Source organism: Triturus cristatus, chromosome 5_1 (genome assembly GCF_964204655.1).
Source record: "Triturus cristatus chromosome 5_1, aTriCri1.1, whole genome shotgun sequence".
Classification (NCBI taxonomy): domain Eukaryota; kingdom Metazoa; phylum Chordata; class Amphibia; order Caudata; family Salamandridae; genus Triturus; species Triturus cristatus.
In genome coordinates, this window is record NC_140587.1 from 454469906 (window position 1) to 454497009 (window position 27104).

A 27104-nucleotide genomic window follows, 5' to 3' on the forward strand; every position below is an offset into this window, starting at 1 on the left:
GAAGCTTGGATCTTAGCGATCTTAAGCTTCAAAGTACCGTTATATTTCTCAACCAATCCCGCAGACTGAGGGTGAAACACTGCATGAAATTTCTGGGTGATTCCCAGTCCTTTCAGGACATACTTGATAACGTCTGCTATACAATGAGGTCCGTTATCACTCCACAACAATCTACAAACACCATATCGAGGGAAGAACTCCTTCAATAGCATCTTGGCTGTAGTCATTGCAGTATTGTCTTTCGTAGGGTATGGCTCAACCCACTTACTGAAGGCACAAACCACTACTAGAACATACTTCAGATTGTTACAGCGCTCAAGCTGAATGTAATCCATCTGCAAAACCTCAAAGGGTGCAGTAGGTGTTGCAAATCCTCCTGCTGGAGTCCGTGTACCCTTTCCTGGGTTATACTTCAGGCAAATCATGCAAGTCTGCACTACCCTCTTTGCCGTGCTAGCGATCTCCGGATGCTCCCAAACTCGTGTGAGTAATTTTACAATTGCGGAAGCTCCGACATGTGCTAGTCCATGTGCCATCTGAACCATAGGTTGTACGAAAGCTGTGGGTAACTTCCATTTATCCATCTGCTTATTTCTCCAACACCCTTCATCATCCAATTCTCCATCATTGGACCATTGCTCCCGTTCCTTATCGGAAACGGTCCTCTGTATCTCTAGCACTTCTCTCCTAGCGTCGTGCCTTCTTTCTGCCTGTGACTTCACAACATACATTGCAGTAGAGTCAGGCTGCATCGCAGTCTCTCGTGCCACCCGGTCTGCCAAAGCATTCCCTTCCCCAACTTTATCAACCACCTTTTTGTGGGCACTACATTTAACTATAGCAATCTTCTTTGGATATGTTAATGCAGTCAAAAGGTTGTGAACTAACTCTCCATACATTATCTGTGCTCCATGTGACGTTAGAAACCCTCTCTCCTTCCAGAGTAGGCCAAAATCGTGCGCTACTCCGAAGGCATAGCGGCTATCTGTATAAACATTCACACACAATCCTGTACTGAGCTCACATGCTCGTGTTAATGCTATCAGTTCCGCTGCTTGAGCTGATTTCTGTGGTATGCGTGCTGTCTCCACTATTGTTTGTAATGTGGTAATTGCATACGCTGCTGAAGTCGTACCATCTGGTAGCTTCAGGCATGATCCGTCCACCCATAGTTCTCTATCTACATCTGTAAAGGGCGTATCCTGGAGATCGATACGACCCTTTGTCTGTTCCTCAGTCACAAGAATACAGTCATGTGCTTTTTGTGCTTCAGACTGAGTTTCCGGGAACGGCAACAATGTGGCTGGATTTAACGTTGCACACCTCTTCAACGTAATATGAGGAGCCAAAAGCGTCAATTCATATCCCGTTAACTGAGCACTGGTCAAATGCTGCGTCTTTGTCTGATTAAGCAGGGCATCAACAGCATGGGGAACTAATACCAACAGCTTATGAGATAACACAATTCCCTCACTTTGGCGTATTGACACAGCTGTCGCCGCAACCGAGCGAAAACAACTAGGCAATGCTCGGGCAACAGGATCAAGTACGGCCGAAAAATATGCACAAGGGCGCTGCTTGTCACCGTGCATCTGCACTAAAACTGATAATGCACATCCATCTCTCTCATGTACATACAATGTAAAGGGCTTCGTATAATCAGGGGTACCTAACACTGGTGCTGAACAAAGGGCTTGTCGCAATTGCTGAAAGGCAATTTCACACTCATTTGACCAGGGAAGGGGAATTTGGGTATCTTTTGTCAAAAGTGCTAACAATGGTTTAACTATATATGAAAACCCCAATAGCCATTGCCTACAAAAAGAAGCAAGACCCAAAAATGCACGCACGTCCTTCTGTGTGGAAGGTACTGGCGTGTCCAAAATTGCTTGAATACGATCTGGTGTGAGTGCACGCCCCTCCTTAGACAAAAGGTGACCCAAGTAAGTCACCTTTGGTCTACAGAATTGCAATTTCTTCTTCGACACTTTGTGATTGTGAGATGCCAAAAAGGAAAGCAAGGATAACGTGCACTTCTCACATAGCTCAGGAGTGTCGGCCGCCAACAAGATGTCGTCGACATATTGTATAAGGGCTACACCATCAGGCAGAACAAAGGAATCCAATTGTCTTTTCAATGCTTGACTGTAAATGCTAGGACTCTCTGTATAATCCTGAGGGACTCTACAAAATCTGTAAGACCGATTATTCAAAGTGAAGCCGAAAAGGTACCGGCTATCAGGATGAATAGGAATCGAAAAGAAAGCATTTTTCAAGTCGATAACCGAGAATGTGGTCGCCGTTGGCGGGACCAAAGTAAGCAACGTCGTAATATCAGAAACCACTGGATACTGAGGTATCACTATCTTATTCACCTCCCTTAAGTCAATAATGAAACGATAAACCCTAGTATCAGTATCTTTCTTCAAAATGGGTAGAATAGGACTGTTGCAGACATTGTATGGAACTTCCTCCACTACTCCCACCTTAATCAAATCCTGCACAATCTGTATGAGTGCCTCCTCGCCCTCCTGGGAAATACGATATTGAGGAAGGCGTGGTAACACAGCACCCTCCTTGACACTAATGTGTACAGGCGGAATCACCATCTGTCCCACATCAGTATCCGAAGTGGCCCACAAAGTACGAGGGAGAGAAGCTAATACAGTATCCTCTGCAACCACACACATCCGTTCTGCCATGGGGTGATTATCATTTAATATCACACGTACTCCAGTAGGGGAGCAGCGGATCGTAGCTCTGAAGTGCTTAAGCATATCAAGACCCATAATGTTGTCAGGCGTGTTCGGAGCAAGCAAAAACGGACAGGGTGCAGAAAGTTGGTCAACATGAAATGCAAGGGGTTGGGATAGAGGGCTTCGAGAGAGTGTACCATCAAATCCTACCGATGTAACCATTAAGCCAGATGGGGGAGCCCTCGGAACCAATTGTTTGGACAGCGCACTGCGAGTAGCTCCTGTATCAACTAGGAACCGATCAGTAGAACCCAGAAAATTTGCTGTAACATAAGGACCCCTCTGATCAACTGGCACTTCAACTGATTCCAACCCCCACCCAACGCAATCCTATGCATGCTGCGAATCATGGTACCCAGGGCGGTCATTCCCAGACATTTGATACTGATTTTGCCGATCAAATACGTTAGGTCTATCTCGTTGCTGCACGTTAGGCTCAAATCGAGCACGATCATTGGAATTCCCTCTGAAATTCGAAAAGCCCCCTCTACCTCTCGGCGGTCCCTGACCACGTCCCTGACGAGATGCATATAATACCGGACAATCCCTGGCCCAATGACCCAACTGTTTGCAATACGCACATTGATTTCTATTAACATCCGACCGACCCGAAGGGGAACCATAAAATCCCCCTCTACCTCTCTCAACACCCCGACGAGGCGGACCATACACTTGCGCTAACATCACCTTAGTTTTCAAATCTTTCGATTTCTTCTCCTCATGACCCTTCGCTTCTTGTTCCTGACGCTCATAATACTGAGCCATAGTCAGGAGGGATGCCGGAGACGAGGTGGACCAAGAGCTTTCACTCGCTTTTAATCGAGCTGCTATTCCCGGTAATAAATTCGCCACATATTTATCAACAAAAAGATGTCGACCCGTATCATCCGTAAATGACTGACCACTGAAATCATGAAATGTTTCCTCAAAGCGCGTAAAGAAGTCTGAAACTGATTCATCAACCTTCTGTTTACACGAGGCTAACATATTCCAGTCAATCTTTTTAGGGGGAATAATCGTTTTCAACTTAGTCAAGATAGCAGCAGGAAGATCTAAAATAAGCTGGGGCGGTTTTTGCGCGGGCTTTCTCTCCCTATCCTCATCCTCAATCTCAGACCATTTGGCCTTAAAAACGGCTTGATCATCCACCTTCCGCACAGATCGCCACATATCCGGTGGTAAAATGAGCCCAAAGAACAAATCTATATCTGCTAAAGTCATAGTACAAGAATTCAAGGCCCCCTCGACCTCTTCATAAAAGGCCGCTGGATTCTTGCGGGGGTCAGGCAATGCATTCTTCAATGCCATAACATCAGTCCTATGCCAGGGAGTATAAACCCAATTATACACGAAATATCCCCTAGCATCGGGGGAAGACGTGTCTGAACTAGTTCCCGCTCCTTTAGGAGGAACATACAAAGGTGCCGCCTCTCGCATCGGTTTAGCATGCACCAGTTCAATCTTATCTGACTGAAGGATAGCCGACTGTTTCCCGCCGACATGTGGATTCGATTGCTCCTCCTCCCCTATCTTTTGGCGCGCTTTCTCTTTGAGTTCAAACGTCGCGTCCCGCAATGCAAACAGCCGTCGAACCGCATCGGGTACCTTAGAGGGAGAAAAGACACCGTTACGTAATGCTTTAGAATCTAATACTATATCATCAGGCTCAAAAACATCAGAATATTTCCGAAAGGCAGTAACCACTTCGTCAGAAAAAGTTTCAGCAAAATATAACTTTTCCCTATCCTGCCAACTTTCCAAAGATGCCAATAATTCAGTAAGAGATAGCTTGCCTTTAAGCGCACGAAAAGAAATTTTCCGAAGCTCACCCATACGATCAGTTGATAACATGGACCGCGTGTCTACCTTATCCGAAACCGATCCAGAATCCTGTGACCTCGGGGCAGACGCGCCAACATAATGGGGCGGAGAGCGATCTAATAAATAAAAATCATCTTCAAGATTAGTAAGGACAGGATAAAGTGGCTGGCGGACAGCATATTGACCCGATACTTGCAACCTACGCTCTTTCTCTTGTCTCTCCGCCAGTTCTCTTTCCTCCCGACGCTTCGCTTCCTGCGCTCTCACATGATCATTTTTCCGTTGCTCTTTATCAATCAGCGCTTTCTCACGTTTCTCCCGCTCACGCACTTCCTTCACCCATAACCGTACACATTCAAACATGTCTTGCCTAGCACGCCGTTTACACATACACTGTTCCACATACTCAATCTTACGCATATCAAACGATCCATACAAAGGCCATCGTAACTCAGGATCCTTTTTGGTGTATTTCCTCCACACTGTGCTGTACATTATAGAGGAAAGACCATGCTTCACATACATATCCCTATTAGGAGTCCCCTCTGGTGGGGCTGGAGCAGGTTCCTCAAGATTTAACCGGTTTCCAAAGCAGCAGCACCACTTACGGAGTGCGCTAAAAGCAGGCATGCTCAAAAATAATGCAAAATATGCAGTATTATCAAAAATGGCACTTAAACGTTGCGCCGTTCAAATTTAAACAACTCCGGAGAAATATCTCCACATTACCTGCCTATATGTGTTGCAACGCATATATTCCCACAGTAATCAATGCAAAATATGACCGGTCATCACAAATCAAACTCAAATAGCCAACCCAGGCTTCAAAACTCGGAGCAAGTACCGTACAACGGTTCTTACCAATCAAGAGCGTCCAGATTCCAACTGCCAAGTTCCAAAATTCGCCCAAACGGCTATCACGCAGCAAACCGACAGAAGAGGTCTCAGTCGAGGACCGGCGCCACCCAGATGGTCAGCTCGGAAGGGGAGGAAGAAAAACCTTGGGATGCCAGGACTAAGACGCCGCTGGCAGTGATCACATCCCCGGCCAAATTCCTCACCTTCGTCACGACCAGTCCTTCGAGCATCTGAGTCGCCGATGAGCCCCACGTGACGGGCGCCAATTGATGAATACAGGCCCCAGCTAGGCCCGCAAATACAAGGGTTCGCCCTCCTATGTACGAAAACTAGAAGGAAGTTGGCACGGAAACTGCAAATACAAAGACAGAGTTTATTAACCCTTAAGGGTGGTCCTACAACCTACACAACACTCTTCAGTATTGCATAGAGTAGCACAAAGAACTTGCGTACACAGTCCCCTTTTATACACACCAGAGGGGCTCATAAGTGGGTGGATACAACATAGAGCAAAATTCATTACCATTTATGGACATTTTCGATACAGGATCAATATATGGGCGGAGTTAACAATTTCCTGAGCCCGCGAAAACATGGTCAAACAAGGACTAACTGATAACAGATGTGGTCAAGTCTGGGCATGCGCCAGACGGACAAAGGGGCTATTTATAGACTGTTACTAGGCAGATTACAAGACTGTAGAGAATTCATGTCTTCAGTGAATGCTTAATCATATCGCTGTTTTAGTTTTCAACAACCGGCACTGTCCTTCTTATGTTAATATCCCCGTATTACTTTTTAGTCTCACTTACGTTTATTCTCACTCACTTATTCCTTTGCTCCTCGACAGCAGGATTCTGCTGACTTATAATTCTGTCCCTTGACACAAGGAGACTTACAGTGTGTTTAGTCAGACTTCTCTTTATATTAATTGGTTACTGATTTTAATCATGTACATTTATTGTGTTCTCTCTTTTTTCCCCTTTTCTCCCTTCTTCTTTTAAGTTACTCAGGTTAAATTGTACAGGCCTTACTAATGTTGTCCTGATGATGATCCTAATATTGCGTGTGTAGGATCGAAACGCCGTCGACACTTGTACACACCCTATATGTTCCTAACTATACTATGTTTTATACATAAGGGTGTCCTATGTAATGTTTGTTAAGTTCACTTTCCATTCCCTGCCAATTGTAACAAACATTCTTTTGCCTGAACCTTGTTTGTTGTTTATGTTTTCTCCCTATTTTATTGTACGGGACACAGGCTTGTGTCCAACTTTGCGAATTCTCTTTGTAACTGCTGCTTAATTACTATATCAGTAAAAATTTATGACCACTGTCCGGCTGGACAAGTCTTTAAAAATAAGCACTGATTGGGTCCTTATTGATTCCCTTCTCTATTTTTACTTGCTCCTAGGGACCTTTTGTTGTCTATAATTAGCTGTTGAAACGCGGCCTTCTTTGCAGTGAATATTGAATATAGGCTTTCCAGCAGGCTGAGAGTAAGTGTGAGTGTTTGTATGTGCACTTGCAAGGGTTCTACGCCGCCCAGCACACTCACTGAGTACACACTCAACCTGCACTCTTACCTCTGTTAAAGCGTAAAACTGGGATTAAAAGACACGGTTTACCAGCATCAGGGCTAACCCCTGCCACTCACTTTCAATGCAATGGATCTTCTCTAAATTCTCTCACTCTACTACTACAAACTGTTGGACCTGTGGTTCCCCTAATACCGGTCTTCTTCACCTTCTTTTCCTCTGCCCTTCAGTCTCCTCTTTTTGGGAGAAAGTTTGGCCCTATGTGTCTCGCCTATTTAACATTTCTATTCTCTATTCTATCCCCCTACTTTTCTCTGGAAGTCTCTCTGATTCCATAGACCTTGTCCCTGATAAAAAGGGTCTTTTTGACCTCCTGCTCGCTTTGGCTTTCCAACACATCACTCTAAATTGGAAAACACTAACAAAACTCTTCATTCAACACTGGTGGAATAGCCTCTGTCATATGCATCAACTTGATATTGCTTTTGCCTCCTCTTGTAAACCTTTGCTTAATAGAGATCTCTTTTGGTTACCCCTTACCACTTATTTAGATCATTTAGTATTAACTGATAACGCTTGTTTAAATGCTGAAAATTTCAAACCTCCTTGAACGTTTATTTTCCTCAGTCCTTACTTTTTACTGTTCTTTTTGATTACTATATATGTTAGTTGTTATCTTTCTTATTCCGATGAAGAAGCAATTTCTTAATTTATTAGTTTTAGAATGTTTACCTTCCTTCCTTCCCTCTTTCCCCCCTTTCTTTCCTCTCCCTTATGCTCTTAAAAATGTAAAATAGCTTTCTTTTCTTCTGTACATAAACCCCTCATTTGATATTTTTTTTCTCTTATAATGAAATAATTTGTATCATTGGTTTCTTGTTCTCTGTACTACCTTTATTTGAAATAAAGCTTTTTAAACTTAAAAAAGAAAACTCAAAGCAGACAAAGCAGGTATGAATGCGACAGCAGTACAATGCATTTAAATCACGCAACAATATAAGGAAAATGTGAAAGCACTTAACTGGCTGCAGAGCAGCAAAGAACGAGGATATGGTATTCTCTTATGGACCTTTTATAGGGGATTCTCTATAGGGGATGTGGTCCGTCGGCTGCGCTGCCGCCTCTGGTGCAGGAAACCAGGGTTTGAGCCTCAAGGTCGCGTCCACATCCTGTGATTCTGGGCAAATCACTTAATCTCTCCGTGCCTGAATGTGTAATGTAGATACGGTGCTATGTAAAGCACTCCAATACCTTCGGGTCGAGTTTGCGCTATATAAATATGCACAAAAAAAAAAAAGCTGTCAGGTGATACAATGTATGTTCATGGGTATTGTAGTGTTTATTTCTTTTACTGTAATCTGATTGGCTGCTGTTTTTCTTAGTAAAGAAATGAGAAGCATAATCGGAGCCTGCAGTCCTGACATAGAATTCCCCAACTTTGACCACTGGATTACATTCATCTTTAAGAAAGGATAGATTAAGGGATTTGCCTAGAATCACATGATGTTGTGCCGACGCTGAGACTCGAACCTCGTTCCCCAGATTCAAAGACGTAACGCCACATCCTCTCTAAAGTACAACATTACGTCAGTCTACCGCCTTCCCTTAACTGCACTCAGTCGAATGTTCATGACTCAGCAGTCCAGTTGTTGTCACGTACGCTGGCGTAAACTTATGCCAATTAGTCCAAACAAAGCCGACCGCTGCCAGTTGACGTGTCCCTTAGAGAACCCAAAGGTTTAGGCAGTGTGGGAGGAGAAGGCGGGACACACTGGCCACGTCGGCCTTCCAGGGTAGGAGGAGAAAAAGAATAAACAGGAAGTTGGGCGCCCTCGAGTAGTCGATGCATTCTGTGAAGGGGTCTCATCTCAGATAAGGTAAGCTATCAAAATATGGCGCATCTCTGGATTGTGCGAAGGTGATGTGTTGGGACGGCGTCCCAAAGGATTGTGCTAGTAAATATTTCTGTTTCTACGGCGCTGCCAGCGCCTGGTGTTCGTGCAACTTGTCACAGCGAAGCACCGCCTTTGCCCGCCCTAATATACAGAGGCTCGAAGAGAAACTACAGCCGAGATTGGCCACGCGTTACGTCAATCTCTTCCCTTCGCCTGGCTCTCTGAGTGAATATCACTTTCGTATGTGCTGCTGATAGTTGTCTAGCGTTCATGTCGATGAATGCGCGAGAGGAGAGGGTGCTTATAGATTGTTTCTGCTAATTCTGCAGCATTTTAGTGAATGCCTGGCTTATGTGTATTGGTCCAGGAATGTTGGTATATGTGGTTGCAATTGTGCCCGCGCAGGGCAGCACCCTTTTAAAGCCGGGCGAATCGCATTGGTGTTGCAGGCACTGGCAGTTTATTTAAATAGCACTAACCTGTAGGTTGAGGATAGGGTCAGGAAAAGGGACGGCACGTTGTGTTTTTTCTTTTCTCCGTGTCACTCTCGTCAGATTCGGCAACTGCTTTGTTCTGGCAAATAATGCTTTGTCCATGTGGATATGTTTATTCAAGAAATGACGTTAGCCCACGGAATTATGTGGCAGCGCTGATTCTATTATGCGGCAAGAAAAGGCAAATTATGTGGCGTAGTGCGGCGCAATTTGTGGCTGTTACTGCATTGTTTTGTCTCCTTTTACACCCTCTCAGCAAAGTTTCAGCCTCACTAGTAACCAGTGCTTTAAATGGGAAAAAGAAGTGCCGGTAGTCATTTAAATGTGGCGAGTGGGCGGGGCTAGGGGCGGTGCTAAAGGTAAGACATGCGAATTTTATTGGCTTGTATAACTAGTTGCAGCACACACAAGAAATGTCTTTCTATAAACAAATCAGGTTAATTTGTTATACAAAATGAAAGTCAAACATATTTTGTAATATTTCTCTCACAAAAACATGCACACACAAGCAGGCAAACAGATACACATAAGCAGACACACAAAACAATCAGGTGGGATTAAAGCCCTTTTAACCTCCCATGGCTTTTCTCATTGTGCTGTCACTGGGCTGCCTCTATTCCTTGTAACACAGCATGAGGGCGAACGCCCGGATATCATGCAAATGAGCCCACGCCACGATGAATAGTTCAGCGGGGGCTTAGCTGAGGGCTATAAAAGTGATTTGGCTAAACAAAGAGACAGGCTACTATCACTAGAGGCCAATGCGCCTACCCTCCATGAGTACCGGTACTCTCCACGGCCGTGGAGAAGTGCCGGTACTCAGGGTGATAAAAATAAGAAGTGCCGGTACTCAGTACCGGTGAGTACCGGCCCATTTAAAGCACTGCTAGTAACAGTTTAACACTCAGAACAATTGAAAGGTGACCATTCGACTTTTACGTGTCAACATGTTTTTAGTATCTGTAGATCCTCTGGAACTAACCCCTAATTTTTTGTGTGTAAAATCTGCAAATTATGCGTAAGATGATGAATTATGTGGCAAGTCCATAATTATAAGGAAAGCACGGCCGCATAATTGTGTAGTTCCAATGGCCCAGCCCATAAGCAGGGAGCTGCACGTCTTTATTTTAAAGGCTATCTCTGCCGTCCCACCAACTGGACTTTTTAACCCTTGAATACCTATAAGAAAATGAGTCAGAAGGCCAGGTGCTAAGTTTTCGTTTGCATTTCACTTGTCTGCCAAGTGTTGCTATGATTTATAATACCATCAGCCATTCCTAGCTTTTCAGCCAAGTGCATGTTGCATGTGGGGCTTATAGTTTTCCCTTTAACGCTTTAAGGAGCCTGAGGATTAGCCAAGAATGGTATTTAAGACTAAACACCCAATTTTCAAATTTCATCCTTTGGGAAATCCTGATAGCGCTTGAAAGGTCAATAGACCTTTGCCACCGTATTAAAATGGAGCGAGAACCAAGACATAAACTATGTATATATCATAAACGATCAGATAATTAATGTTCAGTCAATGATGAGAGGTTGATGAGGTTTAGAAACCTTTATTTATTTTAAGAGATAAGTCAATTTACAGAAATATCAATAAAAGATTGATTTGTGACAGCATAAATGAATACAAAGTGTTCCATAAAGGAACATTGGACCCAACCTAGCTAAGGAACCTAGCCTAGTATAAATGGAACCCATGAAGAGGTTTTTTTTAGAAAAGAACAAGACTCAGAATATAAGGTGAGTTACCCATAAAGAATCATTCTGGCAACTCAGCCGAGTTCCGTACAGTTGCAATACCAACCGTCAATATTAGAATGATCTTTGCAGTAGCATTGATCAGAAAAGGGTCTTTGAGTAAAGAAGAAAAAAGTAAACTTAAGCAGTAGTTTTTGGCAACAGAAGTTAAAGACCAACTCTCCAGTAGAAGAGTCGCAAGGCAGAGAAAAAGAGATCTGGATCAGAGTCTGAGAGAGTCTTTTCTAACTAGCTTGGAACACTCGTTAATCTAAAATCGCACAATAATGTATCAACACTTATTAGATGTTGGCTCCTCTCATCCAATGGAAACCGCTCATCCGATGGTGTTGTCATCTTCTGATGCTGCTTCTCTCGATTCTCACGGTAAACGTTCATGCCGATCTAGTGTAAAACATTGTTTCTGGACTTCATTACATAGAGGAAAGCTCTCATGAGGACCTTCTTACCTAAGCTAAAAGATGCGTTCTATGTCCATTGTGAATACAAACCAAGTCGCATATGATGGGGCAAACTGGCACTATTATTCTGTTAATCATCAATAAAATATATCTAAAGCATTATTTATTCAAGAAGTCACAGCAAAGCTTATTGTATTTAGGAAGGTGCTCTAATATGGTGCGAGGAAGCTAAAGAAACACTAATTTGAAGTCAGCACATTCTTAACCTCTTCCATGCGTCGGATGGCCCCCTTCCCACCACACTCACTGATCACGCACAAAACCTGGGGTTCATCCTGGACTCCTCGCACTCAATGAACCGCTAAATCAACGCAGTTCCGTCTTCCTGCTTTCACGTGCTCAGCCTCCTTTGTAAGGTCTTCAATTGGTTGTCCACCAACTTCAGGAAAATGGTCGCCCAAGCACTCGTCGGTAGCAGACTCGACTACGGAAACACACTCAAAGCCGGCACCACCGAGAAACTCCAAGAAACTGCAGAACTTCCAGAATGCCTCTGCCAGACTCATCCTGAACATCAAACAATAAAATTACCATCAAGCTCCTAACGCACTCCAACAAAAACCTCCACACTGCCTGACCTGCATACCTCAACCACCGCCTCTTCTTCTACACTCTCACCAGACATCTCTGCCCTGCCCATCCCACAGATTCACAAGACCACAGCTAGAGGACTATCCTTCTCGTACCTCGCCACGAAGACCTGGAAATCCCTGCCTCAGCACCTCAGGCAATCATCATTGCTGCCGCAATTCAGGAAGAACCTCAAGACCTCGCTCTTCAACTGAACTACTGATCCACCCACCCCCACCACCACCGCTCTGCACCTTGAGACCCTCACAGGTGAGTAGTTGCACTTTATAAGAAACTTGATTGATTGACTAATTAATTGCCACAACAGCAGTGTAGGCCAAACGGGCTCCTTCCAGGAAGTGAAGAAAGCCCTCAGGAAGGAGGGCTTGCAATATTGCCTGATGTTTCCTGCTAAACTTAGAATTATCCAGGATGATAAGACACATTTCTGTGAGGATGCGGGCCAGGTCTGGGAATGGCTGGAAGCATATAGAGCAGGATCCACCATGCCGGTGGTTCGGCTGAGGGCTGGGACACTCAGACGCAAAACTTTATAGAGGTCACAGAGGATAGCAGGCAGTCAGCCCTTCAAAAAGCCTTCCTCTTCCCAAAATGAGCATGAAAGAACAGCTGCCCTCAAGCCAATTTCTGAGACTGTGGCAATTCAGGGACCCAATTCTGACACTGGCACACCCTCGAACTGACAAACTCTGCTCTTACGAGTCTGGCCCGTCCCTGGAATACGGAGCCGCACTACCCTTGGTGACTCCACAACTGGTCGATGATTTGATCTGAAATGCCTTGCCACACCTGAAACAACAACTTTCTAATGGAGAACTGTGAGGTCTGTCCCTGGTGCTGGGGTGAGGTAGCCCGAGACTGACTAGACCCAGGGAGGTCACTTGTTATTACTCCTTCTGCCCATTCTGGGACTGTTAAATGGTAGCGGCAGTTTCAGTCGATAACCTTTCAAGTATTTGCCCGGCGGTAATCGCCTCTCATACCACTCGATAATTTACCAATGACAGAGGCAGGCGCCGGAGACTGGAAGGCAGGAAACAAAGTTTTATTCCGTCGGAGCAGAACACATCAGATCAGACAGCAAGGTATCGTCACGAGGTGCTCTAACCGCATCTCTGAGACCTGGTCTCTTATACACCGGTTTATTGCTTTATTACACATAGTACATTCTTGAGATTCTCTTGATGCATGAAAGAACATCCCCTGAAGCCCCGGCTCAGATCCGATCCCACACATAGTTACAGTAGAGGTTCCCACCCTACCCGCAGTGGGAGATGGCTATCGCGCAGCAGGGAATTCCGCCAATTCCCGGGGGTGTGTGCGACCGGCTGGGTCTCAGGGGGTAGGGGCTTTGATCCACTGTAATCCCTTTGATGTGGGGTGATTCCCTTACAGTAGGGGCAATAAACTGCATCCGCAGGGCTAGGTGATGGCCTGGGACCAGTTCGGACAATGGGGCGCAGAGGAAGGGGGTTATCAAAGGTGCGGCATGACCATGTATGGGATGTCGGTCGGATGTGGTTCCGTAGCAGGGTCGCGCTGAAGGAGAGGGTTTATGGCCCGTGTATGAGAGAGCGGGGGTGGCCGGCGCGCGGGGGGATGTTCGCAGCGCCAGGGGGAAGCGCTGGTGATCGAGAATGAGCGGTGAGAGAGTGGGGTGCCTAAAATGGCGGCCGTGCATTCGCTGTGCGTGGCGCTGGGGAGAGGCAAGATGGCGCAGATAATGTTCAGTTTGCAAGCTAAATTTCCACAGTCCTCCCTTTTAACATATCTCGCCAGCTTGCCTGGCCGTCATTTATCTTCGTTAACCTTCAGCTATAATATCGTTAATGTCTTTCGTACAGTCCTTAAAGATACAGAGTTTTTAGGGCATGCAGGAGTAATCTGACACATTTGCTTATAGTTACTTACAGGTGATAAAGTAGGCGAGGAGGTAGTACATACAGAGTTACAGTATAGTCGTGTACATGGCTGGTGTTGTATGGATGTTACTATACAAAGTTACATTTTCTTAACTTCTCAGTGTACAGTCGGAAGTGATTGATGCAACATCATGAAAATTTGATAAGAAGATAGTTAGTATAAAAAGGTGGTTGGGAGAGGATTTTCGACTTTGACATGTGTTCTTCTTTCCAGTGTCCTTTTTATAAAGAGCTATCACTGGTAAGCTCTCTTTTTTTTTTTTTTTTTTTTTTTTTTTTTTTTTTGTTTAAATGTGTTTTTATTGTTTTTCAATTTTGAATTATATCTTTACACTTCTGGCAATACTATTCCAAACATTTATGAGTTGACACCAGTTTTACAGCTGTATCAGTGTTCCAAAAAAAAATAACACACATTTAGTTCAGATATCTTTACATCATGAGCGTAACTGGTGTTCCTCCTTGGTGCAGATATTTCAATCTAGGAAATATAAAGTTAAACTATTTGCAACATAACATTAATATAACCAACTGTAACCTCACATTAGCTCCTGAGCTTGAAATGATATTTCATTAAACATTATACCACGATGCACTTCCCATATACTATAACTGCAAACTCTGCTCGCTTGCACACAGCGCTTGGGCTTTTTTTAATCTTATTATTCTTCGTCTTGCCATATGTCTACTATGTCATGATTACAGTTCATTCACTGCGCTGTCTTGGACAATAGTCAGTGAGGGTTTTTTGCATCTGACTCCGTATGCTCGCTTCTGGGCAGGCCACCAACGCGGGTCCCGCGACCCAGCCATGCCTACTGGGTTTGGCTCACAATACGGTCAGGTGAAGGGGCAGGCTCAACATGCCGGCTCTGCCATATTGCATGAAAGTCCATTAGGATCACATCCCAGCACCCCGCAAGTGGAAATAAGCGTAGACTTCGTACCGATGGGGCGGTGTGTGCAACCCCCTGACGTTCCAAGTGATTATATGAGTGTGCAACATACATAGTGGAAACAGAATGGCGCTGGGTGTGCATATTGTGGCAACTGGACCATGGATAGTCACCTGTCATGTCTGCGGCGGGTGAATGATTTATCGTCAGTGCTTGGGTATTCGTGTTTATTGCCTGTCGAGGAACTGTGAAAACGGGAAGCCATGTGCTGCTAAACTGGGATAGAGCAGAGGGACAACGGGTGTCTTCCCAAACTAAGAACCATGCCATGTGGCAACTAACGGCAAAGTACACCGAGTTAAACATAGAAGGGGGGTGGGGTTATGGGTAGCAGTGCCTTGCGCGCAGTGGGTGCTACAATGGTATGGACTCATTGTGCATAGGTGCAATCACACGCTATGGCCCGGTGCCCACATTAGAGTGGGTGACTGGTGAACACTACTGGGCACAGATGGGCAGGCATGTGTCTACGCAGTGTACAGCCAAAGAGGCCATTGCACCCGTGTATCATGTGCATGCCGCCCCCTTGCGCCTGCGCATGCTGCCCCTTTTACAGACGTAGAGGATGTCTAGTGTCCAGGTAGTTCATCACATCATGTCATCAGCAGTCTGCGTAATCACCACGGGCTGCGGTTGGGAATCCTCGCCCATCGGCCACATCGCTAGAGAGCCACCCTCGCTAGATGAATGTTCAGAGGAAGCATCAGCGTCTTTGCTGGGGCACCGAACCCTCATGCTTGCCACTGCTCTCAAGATGCCCTGTCGTTCCTGCATCACCTGCTCTGGGTTGGGAGCAGTCGACAGTTGGCCAGATGGCCCTCCTGAGTGCAGTCCTTGGTGTCTTCTGCGTCCTCTACGATTTTTTGGCCGCAAATCCGCATTGTTTCCTCTCTGGCTCAGAGAAGTGTGGTGGCCCACAGACTCAAGCCAATCCCACGCTTCGCTGGCGTCACTGAAAAAATGAGTGGATCCATTTTCAACCACCCGCAGTTGAGCTGGGTATATAAGAGAATACTTTATCTGCAGTTCCCGCATACGCTTCTTCACCACGAGAAATGTATTTCTCTGCTTTTGAATGCCCGAGGCATAGTCGTGAAAGAACAGAACCTGAGAGTTGTCCATTGTTGTTCTTCTTTCGTTGGCACTGTTGAGCACCGGCGGTGGAGCTAATGTCCACCTCAAATCCAATTTCTCACGGTGCAGGGTGTGATCATTCATTGTTCTCCGATCACAGCCCTGTTCCTTAACACAGTTCACCATAGGTACTTTGAGACAGGGTACCTGCTTTTTGTTCTTCTGTGGGTAGGTCAGATTCATAATCCATATAAAAGATGGTGAGAGAGAGAAGGGTGTGACGTGCTTCGGGACGCCGAGGGAAGAGGGGGTGGAGTGGGATCAGATAAAAAAAATGTGGACCAAGGGGAGCAGAATCTTCCAGCACTGGGCCCATCAATCGGGCCCGACGGGTTGAGACTTCAGGCACGCTGGTCGGTGAGCAGGGGGCCTCGATGTAGCCCTTCGCGCTTATCATCCTGAAAATGGTGTCTCGTCTCACGCCCTTTTTGCTTCGTAGCTTCCCCCTTGGTCGATGTCATAGATGTTCCATGGTCTGCAGCCAGGCTGCGCGTCACGTCCGACCCCTCCCTTCCGATGGCAGCACGTTATCTTTAAATGGGTACAAGAAACAAAAGTCTTAGAGAGTTGGCAGGGAAGACATTTACATACTTCATCCTCTCTCCCAACCACCGAGTAGTTGCGGACATGTTTTTATCGGTTGCTGCATGATTGGTGTCTTTTAACTCTGATGTTAGTGTGTGCGTTACTAATCTATTAATTATTGTTGTTGTGCAAGTTTCTGTGGGTGTCCCTGTCCATCGTCTGGCCCCCTAGGTGCCGATTCCTGTGCCCGACACTGGTTGCAGGAAGCCTGACATCTGTCAACCTTCTAGTCTATTCAAATTTCGAACCGGCTTCTCCGGCAGAGGCTCGTTCATCTCAACACAAGTTTTGTTATTACATATTTCCTTCCGAGGACTGCTAAGTCTATAAAAAGAAAGTGCGAGGTGCTACTGTCACGTGTTCACGAGTATCCATTTCGGGGAGGAACATAAGCTAAGCATTATTTTTGCGGGCGACAATAGATAACCCTTTATCAGTTTAGGCGATGCATTATTAGTGAATGAGGTCATCTGCTGTTTCGTTCGAAATACTCTGAGGCGGCTAGTATAGGGCTGGGGTTATCTTGGGAGAACGGGGTGTTTTAGACATTCTATTCCGGGATAATTGGGCGGGGGTAATGGTGTTGTTAAAGCTCTGAAAGACGGAAACCACTGACATATAGTCCCCGTGATGAGGGCCAAATTGGGAGACATCAGTCGTCTTACCTGTCCTTTCTTTTCTCAGCCAATTAAGCTCAATATTTGTAGAAAGGAGAGGTAGTAACGTGGCAAAGTACGGTCGTTTTGTTTCAGTCAGTTTGTTCGAACACCACCGTGCTCCAAGCCAATTATACACTTACCGAGGAGGTATGTGTCGTTAATTTATTCAAACAGAAAAGAGGGTAAGAAGGCTTTTTAGTGAGGGAGGGAGTGAGGGAGTGAGAGAGAGAGAGAGAGAGAGACAGAGAGAGAGAGAGAGAGAGATAGGTGTGCATCAAGTAGGCTATTTGGCATACATATGAAGATAATAGGCCACTTGGTGCACACACAACATGGAGTAGTATGGGTCTGTTCCATGCAAGAAAACACAAGCGGGGAAAAGACATAAATTCGGTGATCACGTACACACAAATGCTAGATTGGGTGTGACAGTACATGCATCAAGCGCAGAAACTTAAGATGGAGACTCAGGGCTACGTTGAGCATCGGGACCTCTCCTTTCCTGTCCTCCTTTCCTATGCATGCTGCGCACTTTCAGTATTTTGTAGTTTGTCCTAGGGGGTGTCGGACCCTTTTATTCTCCTCCCTTTGATCGACGGGCGAGCACTTCAATCATACAGTGACGCTTTCTTCAAGTGACCTAAGCATGAGATGCACACATATTCATACCGTGTAATCATAGCACACACGCACAATCATGCCATACAGTTTCTCATGTTCTCAATGGTGGTCTGCCCTTCACGCACTATCTCACAACGTTTGTCTAAATTTTCCCTGATATTGAACTCGGTACGGTCCATGTCCGCTTCATTCTTCAGTCGGATCTTTGCCGTGACCTATAGAGGGGAAAAAGAGGGGAGGGGATGTGCAGCATTAAAAGTACCCCAGCGCGTGCAGACACGAAAAAGTTCTACTTACCGCGTACCAGGCTAGTCGCAGGAATGGGTGATACCACAGACCTATTATTTTTTATTATATTCTTTTTTTTTTTTTTTTTGAGACAAAGATGCTCTAATTTATTTCATTTCCTAAATTCGCATTCCCTTGTCATACATGCATTTCTCAATCGGTCGTGTATTAAGGTGCAAGATACCATACCTTGCGTTCGGCATATACCCTGAGCTATGGTTGACCATTGTTTAACAACTCTTGGAAAAGTTAGATGTGGTGGGTACAAATTCCGTTAATGCAGTCCCCACTTGCCTGAATGTTTTTGATTATCTGTTTTTCTATTGCTTGGGAGTAACAATCGTTTATTCAAATCAAGAAATCTTTATCAACCTATGTGATTAGTCATGGCACTGATTCCGTAATTCTTTCAAGAGACCCTTTATTTAAAACAATGTCAGCATACAAGATACGGGCCTACAACCGTTCAGGCCGGCCACGTGGTGGGAGGCGTCGAGTGTCATGAGCAACGCTACTACGGCATAGATTCGGTTCCCTTCCTGCCCCTCCCCGACCATCATGTGTGGAAGCATCGCATATATATATATATCTTTTTAACACAAATGTCACGTGACTGGGACGCCACAAGGGTGTGTAGGCCTCTCCTACATCGGCGCCATCTTGGGGCGAGGTCGGGCCAGAGTACAGTCTAAGTCTTTCCACGAATTAGCTGTTGGACCAGAATCCCTTTCAGTAGTTCGAGAACTCTCAGCGTCAATTTTGCGTCAGCATGGCGTCACTGCGACCCCGTAGAAATGCCATGGTTCGTTCTTGGGGCGGGGCAGGAGGCGGGTTCTTCCGCCGACGCTTCGAACCAGTCTTTCTCACTGCACCAAGCGGAGGCAAGGTGGCTGCCGTCCGGTGCAAAGAGCAATGGCGGCTGTTTTGTCCTTACCGGAAGTCCGCGGGAGTCGAGTGTCAAATGGCTCCAGCCTATTCTGCAAGGCTGAGGGGAGCATTTTGTCAAGGGTGGGGCCCACGCCCAAGCAGACAAGCTTTCGAGTCCAGAATTGTCTCACGGTGGGCTTTAGGCCTGGATCCGGAGGAGTCGACCGCCGGAGTTCAAGGGCAGCAGTAGCAGCAGCTCTTCGGTACAGTCACCGGAGAGGAGCCAGCAGCAGTAACAGCGGCAGTTCGGATGGTACTGCCACCGGGGTGATTCCAGTAGCAGTGACGACAGCAGTTTGGATGGTATCACCACCGGGGTGGGTCCCCGATTTCTTGGCTGCGGGGGCCCACTCCTCGCGTCGGGAGCTGGTGGCGATCCTGGTGAACCCGTGCTTGGGCGGTTGTCCGGTGGTCGCGTGCAGCGGCAGGGTGCAGCTCAGCTGGCCGGTGAGTCAAAGACGGTTGGGGTGCCCTCATCTGCTGGCGAGCCTCCACCTGGGGAGGTGGGGGAGGCCCGTCCGCGTCGCTTCCCCCCGCCAGGGCACCCTCCGTTATTGAAGGAAGAAGAGAATGGGAAGATCCGCACAGCGTGCCAGGGTGAAATTCAGCAGGCCGATGAAAAAGATGGCTGGGGTGCCCTCATCTGCTGGTGAGCCTCCACTTGGGGAGGTGGGGGAGGCCCGTCCGCGTCGCCTCCCCCCGCCAGGGCATCAGCCCTTATTGAAGAAAGAAGAAAGAAAGCGGGAAGGTCCGCACAGCGTGGCGGACTCCGCCTTGGTGTTGCCAGAACTTCGGCGCTTCGTATAGCCTCCGGCCTATTCGCACAGTCGTCCGCCACTGATGTCAATGGATTTTTGCATGGCTTTTATAGCCCAAAGCCGACTAAAAGAACCGCCCAAAACAGGCCAATGTTGCAATTTCGAGGAAGGAGAGGCGAGGACGGTGTCACGTGGACGTTAAGGCTTTGGGATGGAGGTTGCAGCAGACTGTCATGTAAATAGTTGTTTTAAAACGTGTTTTAACCTGGTTACCCTGTTGGTGTGTTCGTTATATCTTATAAGTTATTAAAATGTTATAACTATACTACTTCGTTGGAGTGTTTGTACCTATTTGCAATTTGATGACGAGCACAAGGAGGTTACTGTGCAATCGGAAAAATAACATAGACCAATTGCGCGCGATCTAGCCCTAGTTTGGTGACGTCGATGGTGGGGTGCCAGCAGGCTTCCGTTTGTGCAGGATTTTGTCATACTTATTGGGCGGGGTGGGCAGTAGGGCAGACATGTTTAGGTAGGCGAGAGTAATGGAGTCGGGCTACCTCGTGGCCGTTTCGACCGTGAGCTTGGCTCCTTCCCTTGGTTTCATATGTCCCACAAAGGGCTAACTCCTAGCGTTACTTTAGTTTTTGTAAGGTCAAAAAGGATCCTACCAGTGCCTTTACTATCTTGTCGATTCCTGTTCGTTCATCCTTCGCTAGCCGATTCATTCTGGTGGACTCTTTCTTTCTCATCTCTGGGTCGTCTAACGTTATAGCCGACGTTGTGTTCAGCACAGGAGGCTCGGCCGGCGCGGAGGCCGTGAGGACCGAGGCCCCTGTACTGCTTTCGCTCGTGTTCGGGGGTTGTGGGTGTTGCACTACTGACTGGGAGGGTGCATATGGAGGGGGCATGTAAATGATTGGGGGACCTAACAGTAATTCGTCATTCGTTCGCTGCTTGGAGGACAACTCAGGGTAGAGCAAAGAAGGGGTCCTAACAGCGTACTGTCCTGATGTTTCGGGCTCCTGTCTTAGTTTAGTTTCCCTTCTCTCCTTTATTTCTTCTTCTAACTTTCTAGCGGCAAGGTGAGCTGCCTTTCGTAATTCCTTTTCTGCTTTTACTTCTTCCCTCTTTTTCCGTTGCGTTGCTTCTTTGCGCCACATGCCAATACTGTCAAGCATAGTAGGCGTGGTCTTATTGCTACGCAGGGCTATTTCTAGCACTTCTATCTTATGGTCGTCGAAGGATCCCATCAGTGGCCACTGACTCTCGGGGTCCTTCTTTGTATATTTATGCCATAGCTGGGTATAAGCTACGGCGACTAGTCCATATTTAGTGAACATGTCCTTATTAGGGGTGCCCTCCAGTGGAGCCGGATGGTTCACCTCTAATAAGCGGTCCGGGCAGAACCAACTACCAATCAGTGGGGAGAAGATAGGCACGACGGGTTTCAACGGGGACAAAAGTCTGCGTTACCTACCCTTCACTATCTGCAAAGGGAGAGAGAGAGAGAGTATTTCTACTCCTCCCCGTTTGTAGACAGCGAATATCTCAAAGAGAACAATCAATGAGCACAATCAATGAGCAATACTAGTATTCAAAAAGCTTCGGACAATCAATCAATTATTTCGCAATTTGTCGTGTATCACGACCTTACCCGGACCGCGTGGACAGTTTCTCGTCTTCCGCCTCCAGCGCCCGATCGTCCTCTACTCTCCGTATTTGCCGCGGCACTCCTGATGGTTCCCAGTCAGGACCTTAGATCACTCGAGAGAGGTCTGCTCGGAACCAGTGAAGTTCGGATGATCGGCTGCCAGACGAGGGTCTATTGGGCAGGAGCTCTCCCGATCGTTGCAGTCGTTCACTCTGTCGTCAGGACCTCTCCCACTGGATCCACGTGTCGCTGATGGGCTCCACGTTTGGGACGCCAATTGTTAAATGGTAGCGGCAGTTTCAGTCGATAACCTTTCAAGTATTTGCCCGGCGGTAATCGCCTCTCATACCACTCGATAATTTACCAATGACAGAGGCAGGCGCCGGAGACTGGAAGGCAGGAAACCAAGTTTTATTCCGTCGGAGCAGAACACATCAGATCAGACAGCAAGGTATCGTCACAAGGTGCTCTAACCGCATCTCTGAGACCTGGTCTCTTATACACCGGTTTATTGCTTTATTACACATAGTACATTCTTGAGATTCTCTTGATGCATGAAAGAACATCCCCTGAAGCCCCGGCTCAGATCCGATCCCACACATAGTTACAGTAGAGGTTCCCACCCTACCCGCAGTGGGAGATGGCTATCGCGCAGCAGGGAATTCCGCCAATTCCCGGGGGTGTGTGCGACCGGCTGGGTCTCAGGGGGTAGGGGCTTTGATCCACTGTAATCCCTTTGATGTGGGGTGATTCCCTTACAGTAGGGGCAATAAACTGCATCCGCAGGGCTAGGTGATGGCCTGGGACCAGTTCGGACAATGGGGCGCAGAGGAAGGGGGTTATCAAAGGTGCGGCATGACCATGTATGGGATGTCGGTCGGATGTGGTTCCGTAGCAGGGTCGCGCTGAAGGAGAGGGTTTATGGCCCGTGTATGAGAGAGCGGGGGTGGCCGGCGCGCGGGGGGATGTTCGCAGCGCCAGGGGGAAGCGCTGGTGATCGAGAATGAGCGGGGAGAGAGTGGGGTGCCTAAAATGGCGGCCGTGCATTCGCTGTGCGTGGCGCTGGGGAGAGGCAAGATGGCGCAGATAATGTTCAGTTTGCAAGCTAAATTTCCACAGGACTTTGGGCCAGGGACATCATCCCACTTGAGTGGATATCCTACTGACGCCCTGGGCTGATTGTTATTTGTGAGTGTGAGACTGGTGTAGGCACAGTCATTACCTATATGGCCTGCCCCTCACAGATTGGCCCCTGCCAGGAAACTGGAGAAGTCCTACTGACAAAGTTTTTCTGATTACAGGTTTGGGTGGCCAGACATTGTGGACTGCTCTGGGGCACGGGAGTTCTTAATTTAGGGTTTTATTGTTTATTTTGGGGGCCACAATGTTGCATGCAGCGGGGAGAGACGTCACTGGTAGAGGCCCGGGGGGGGCACAAATGGGGAACCTCCATGTTGGGCTAAATGTAGACCCATGATAAAGGTCCTGATGTGGAATATCCCAGGGATGATTCAGCCTCTAAGCACCACAATATTCACAGATACTTGTGGCGTAGGAGAGTTCAGAATGCCATGTTGCAGGAAACCCAACTCTCGCAGGGTAGGTGAAGCGCTTGCGACGTAGGTGGTGGGGCCAATTGCATGCTCCATCCTGCTCAGTTTTCACATGAGGGACCCTCACTTATCTGGACCAGGGCAGGCACACCCTTCGAGCTTCTCCACACTCCAGTCTCTGGATGGCAAAATGCCCAAGCTGGATAATGCCCAGGAAGGGGACGAGACCTCTAGGGTCCACCTTCGGGAGGCCAGGGAGCAATTAGACATGATAGGAGAATGCTTCTGCTACCACAACCATAAACAATATATCGCCAGGCTGTACGAGGAAGAGGGCCGCCCAGGTAGGCTCTTAACCTGGCTCATTAGGCTGGAATCTAGAGGGACACGTATCACACTGATCCCCACGGAGGATGGACAGTCGCTAAACTCGTCCAGGGCTATTAAACCCTGGCCCATTAGGCTGGAATCTAGAGGGACACGTATCACACTGATCCCCACGGAGGATGGACAGTCGCTAAACTCCTCCAGGGCTATTAAACCCTCGTTTCGGGTATATTATAAAACATTTTATGTGCAAGACCTGCTGATCTTCTGTCAGTGGCGCAGGCTGCCTTTCTGCAGCGGTTACCATTGACAGTGCTCCCCCTGGAGGCACGGGAGCCGTTAGGTGGCCCGATCACTACACACAAGATCAAGGCAGCAATCAGAGAAATGGCCACGGGGAAAACCCCATGCCCTGATGAACTCCCTTCTACTCTGCTTACGCAGGGACACTGGCTCCGAGGCTGGAGACACTGTTTGCCGACGCACTGAAGAGAGGAGCCCTACCAGACTCTACTGTGAAGGGACAGTAATCCCACTTCTTAAGACTACGCTGTAAGAATAGTCTGTTATGGCTTGCACCCTTTATCCATGCTAAAGTCCTCAGCAAGGTCCTAGTCCTTCGCTTACTCCCTCATATGCAGACTGATTTTATTAAGACCAAGATGTCTTCATCCCGGCCTGCAGCACTTCCCTCAACCTGTGACGATTATACCATATCCTCTACCACCCCGAGGTACAGACCCAGCAGGAGTCATTATTGATGGCCATGGACCTCACAAAGGCCTTTGATCCAGTGAGATAGGACTTACTGTTTGAGGAGATGAGGCGGGTGGGTCTTGGAACCCGGTGGATAAACTGGGTTAAGCTTCTCCTACAGCAGTTAGGAGAGGCATGATCATCTCATCACAATATCATGTACATAGAGGTACCAGACAGGGGTGCCTGCTGCCCCCCTCCTCTTTGTGCTGTCCATTGAGACATTGGCAGAGTTCTTCCGGGGAGAGGAGGCAGGTTCCGGAATGGTCATAGATGCCAGAGAACATATTATCTCTCTATATGCTTACGATCTCTTGTTATATCTGCTCAATGGCTCGGGAGAGGGGTGGGGGGGCTGACGGCACTACGTCTACAGGATGATTTTTAAGAGACTCAGTTCTGAGGGATAATAAATCACAAACCTGCTTGTTCCCCATCGCCCGAACACCTGGCAGCCCTTGGACATTCTGCAGGACATGTCCTGGTTTTCTACGTTTAAATATTTGGGCCTCCATGTTTTTCACTCTCAGAATGACCTACAGAAAGGAAATCTGGGGAAGGCCTTAAGATCGGTAAAGACGTGTCCCCTTTTGGAGGTGCATAAAGTTGCTTCTTATGTCCAGGATATCCATGTGAAAAATGGTAATACTCCCTAGGCTAATGTATTATTTCTGTAATCCCCCAGTGGGAGTATGGAACTCTTGGTTAGACAATTGGACACCTTACTTAGAAAACTCATTTAGTATTGAGGACCTAATATGGTGTCACTGAAGATTCTCCAGCGTACAATTGATGAGGGAGGCCTAGGCACTTGAGTTTTCGAATTGTATTTTCCTGGCGGTGCAGCTCCAGAGGGTTAACCAGTGGCTGGATTGGACCAGTGAGGAGGAGCTGGGGCTGATGGGCACAGCACCAAACCAAAGCACGTTACTGGCTAAGTTAATCAGTCTCGTGATGCCTAACCTGAGTCCAGGAGTCTTACTGGCACTCGCATTGAAATGCTGGATTCGCTGTGTCCTGAGGACAGCGAAGACACCGCTTTACGCCCCTGCTCTGCCGCTGGTGGGTCTTCCCTCTTATAGTCTTCTCGAAAGGGAGCTTATGTGCCTGGACAGAAGCAGACTTGGTAACGGTGGGTGACTGATACCAGCTGATAGCCCTGCTACCCCTAGAGAATTTTGTGACCCAATTCGACCTACCTCCCAGACAATATTTAACCAATGAAGCCTTGATGAGGACATTTCTAGACTTGTGGGCCAGGGGGCAAGCCAAGCTGCCGCTACACTGGGTGCAACAATTATTACTGTCTGTGGGCTTGGTGTGACACTTGGTGAAATGGTTCTTACAGTCCCTTTCTAAGATGGCCTGCAAACTTTTGCTGACCCTCAGGTGCAGGTGTATGGAGATACTGGGGGGAGACCCTACAGACCTCAAGTGGTGCAAAGTCTTGGCATATCCCCGGGGCTCCAGAAATATGTGGTTGAAATATACCCGATTTAACTATGTACATATGACTTATCTCACAACCCACAGACTCCAAATGATATACGCCAGGGAACCAAGAGACTATCCTAAGTGTAGCCTCCTAGACGCAGACTTCTGCCATATGAACTGGAGCTGCCCCCATTTACGATTCTTGTGGGATGCAGTGATCCACATGATAAACATTGCACTGCAACGCACAATAGCTGGCACTCCGGAGACCTGTCTTTTGGGATTATTCCCTAGACCTAAGAAGACAGTAGGTTCTATATTGTGGGACCTGGCACTGTCCAAAAGAAGAATAGCAATGGTCTGGAAAGCAAAGACGGGCCTGGAGGTGGCCACATGGGTGAAAGATGTCCCTATTTGGGCAGGGGTTGAGGAGGGGATGCTGCGGAGGGAGGATGCCTGAGTGGTGTGAAGACGCCCGATAGCTGAGTTGTGGGCAGAGGTGATCGAGGCATGGGAAAATCCTGAGGGCGTCATAGATGGTGATTTAGACAAACCGACTGGGCGGAGGCGGCGGGGGACTAGGGAAGAGCTGTAGATAGATGTGGGATTGATGTACACTGCAATGTCAACCCCCCCCACTGGAGTGGCAAACCCCACCCTGCTGTGCGGGGTGGTATGACCTCTGAGACGCTTAGATTGGGTTTGGTTTCAGTTGGTTATTGGTTTTATTACTCTTTCTTCTTAATTTGGCCTTAGTGATCCTCCCCACCCACACTCCCGTCCAGTATATACATGCATGTAAGGATTAATTGGTATGCGAGGGCACATCCAAGGGAACCTCCAATCTAGGCCTGAGCAACTGAGGGGAAAAAAGCACTGTGACTCGTAAAACAGGTACTTCATTGTATAGCTGGCCCATACAAACAGATTCATACATGCAGACCACGCCGACGCCTGACATTGGTTTGTTGATTTAAAAAAAAAAAATTATTTAGAAAGTTTTATAGAGCGCGAACAAGATCCTTGCGGATATCAGAGCGCTTTACATAACAACTGGATGTAAGTAGAACAAAACAAAATATGCAGGTAAACAATCATATAAAAGCATAATTAGTACAAATATAGTAGGAGGATTAAAGCATGGTGCTGTCTATTATAACAGGAAACAAGAGAACTCAGGTCTGAGGAGAAAGAGCTCATGTAAATTTTGCCATGAGAAACGCTTTGACTTCTTTTTTGAAAGAGGCGGAGGAGGTGTTCCGTCTGGTTTCGGAGGGCAGAGTGTTCCAAATTTTGGGCGCCATCCCTGAGAAGGATCGATTATAGGTTTTCTTTTTGTTGAATCTTTGGGG

At 47.1% G+C, this 27104-nt stretch overlaps 1 protein-coding gene across 1 annotated transcript in view; it reads left to right on the plus strand.

Annotated features, from left to right (window-relative positions):
• Nucleotides 1-8340: 8340 nt before the first annotated feature.
• The window catches only part of TRIQK (triple QxxK/R motif containing), a 309552-nt gene continuing 290788 nt past the window's right edge, over nucleotides 8341-27104 (plus strand). Inside the window, exon 1 of the mRNA XM_085605283.1 lies at nucleotides 8341-8853. The gene's annotated coding sequence lies outside the window, so the exon portion shown is untranslated. The remainder of the gene's footprint in view (nucleotides 8854-27104) is intronic.